Here is a 2,548-nt window from a genome sequence, read left to right on the forward strand (position 1 = left end):
TGTGTGTGTGTGTGTGTGTGTGTATGAAGAAAACGTTGATGACACACGACTTTTATGACAAAGTCATAAACTATGACAGAGATTTTTTTTTACATATGTCCTAATATGTAGAAGATACACCACCACAGGTCGACCAACATGAACCCTTTTAGAACTGAGCATTAAATTCGAACTTACTTCAGCTGGCATCAACAGTCGTGTTTATTCTAATTCTATTGTATTATTTAAAGATTAGTAATAATTGAAATATTATATTGTTACATTTTCAAAATTTCGCATCTGATGATGACGCTTCGAGCAGTTGTCAAACATCAAAATATAACAATAGTTACACCTCATCGTGGAGAATATGAGGACTGCTGGGTGGAGGAGGGTAGTGTTGGTGGATCCATGTGGAAGTGAATTGTAATTCTAAGCAAGAAGAACGAAACGAACGATTATCTCTCGACTGTCACGATGGTGATATCTACAACATAAATGTCATATTAATATAAATGGTGTTTTATCTTAGAACAACATTGTTATGGCTTCGAAATTCCTCTTCAATACATCTCTACATTCATACATATTTGCATACAGGCACATATTCACAATCAAACATATACATATATACGTACATATACACATACATACATACATTTATGCATACGCATATTTTCACATGGACACATACATATGTAAATATATATGCATAATTATGTACATACATATGTATATGTATACATACACTCATATATATATGTATGTTCTCTTCTATCTTTAATTAAATTCTTCCTCAGAGGAAGGAACTGGTTTCCAACGAAGATACAAAGCTCCATCGTTGGCGCTCTGTATCTTTGTATGCATGTATGTATGAATGTATGTATGTATATGTTTGTATGTATGTATGTATGTATGTATGTATGTATATGTATGTATGTATGTATGTATGTCATTGTTCAGTTTTATTTCAAGATTTCTTGCCAATAGAGGAAGAGCTGATTTCTAACCTAGATCCAAGACTCCTTCGTTGGAATTTCGACATCAACAACAGGGTATTTTTGTATGCATGTGTGTACGTGTGTACATATTTATCTGTGCAGATTTGTATGTATTGTTTTATGTATGTATTCTCATGCATACAGTTGCAAATCTTGACATTCTCATATATATTTAAATGATAAACTTCAGGAAAGTTTTACAGATTTTTACAGTTCCAGTGATGGCTTGGATCTGCAGTCTTCGAATTAGCTCTCTCTCTTTTCTGGTTGTGAGAAGCTTAATTCCTCGAGATTGGTATTTAGGCAGTGTGTTACATATCCAAGGGCCCCAATAATTACAGGCATAAACCTGACTTTGTAATCTGGATAGAGTAACAGCAGATTTCTCAATAATTCAGCATAGGTATTCTCTTTTTCACTGATCTTCAGCTTTATGTTAACATCCGCTGGGCAGCTAATATATATGTGTGTGTATGTATGTATGTATGTATGTATGTATGTACACACCTGGAAGTTTAATTGATATATGCACGTTTCACTGTCTGTGTTGGTGAGAGATTCTCAACGCGTAAGCAAGTGCTACCATTCCTTCCAACCCGATACATTATTGGTTAGCATAGCTAAAACCGAACAAAGGGGAAACCGTTCCTTCATAAAAGCTGGATGTTAAACGGTGGGCGATTGTGTGTTTAATAAAGAAGCGAGAAAATTTATGTAAGAAAGAATAATGAAGAGTGATTGTGGATCTCAGTCTTTCGCGATGAGGATTCAGTTATTGAATGAACTGAAGTGGCTGAATTTATGTGAAAGTGTGTGGTCTAGTGATTAGGGATATTGTACTCACGGTATTACGTGCTATCGTAGGTTCAATTCTGGGACCAGGCAGTTGCTCCCGTTCGTCCACTGAACGGTAAATGTGTCCCTGCAAAACCCTGCAACAGACGGGATCAACGTGTTTTGGGGGTCAGGGAAATTGAAAAAGGAATGAAATTCAAGACTTGAATGTAAAGATGGAAGCGTTAGTATAATAAGGAAGTAATTTCGAGAACATCAGTTCGTTATTTGTGTGGGGGGGGGATGTGTGTGTATATGTGTACGTGTGTATGTGTGTGTATATATGTGTGTGTGTGTGTATGTGTGCGTGTGTGTATGTGTGTATGTGTGTGTGTATATGTGTGTATGTGTGCATGTGTATATGTGTGTGTATATGTATATGTGTGTGTGTGTATGTGTGTGTATATGTGTGTGTGTGTGTGTGCGTGTGTGTGTGTGCGTGCGTGCGTGCGTGCGTGCGTCTTCACGAAGCAATTTCATCGGAAACGCCTGCTTCGAATTGCGATGCTCACAAAATGTAGATTCTCGCTCCGTGCCTCGTAAAAACCTGATTTGTTCAAATGTGTTATTCGTGGAAATTTCCGTGTAATCGAATTCGTGCGCTGTTATAAGGTCGCAACCCTGTCGATCTCAGAAGATTCCATTTAATAAGAAAATACGGCATGCCATAAATAATATAAGACAAACCAGCCAGAGAAGGTAAGTGTATGGTGAAGCTTGGTGGACAAAAAGAT

The sequence above is a fragment of the Octopus bimaculoides genome, chromosome 23 (genome assembly GCF_001194135.2).
Source record: "Octopus bimaculoides isolate UCB-OBI-ISO-001 chromosome 23, ASM119413v2, whole genome shotgun sequence".
NCBI classification, from domain to species: Eukaryota; Metazoa; Mollusca; class Cephalopoda; order Octopoda; family Octopodidae; genus Octopus; species Octopus bimaculoides.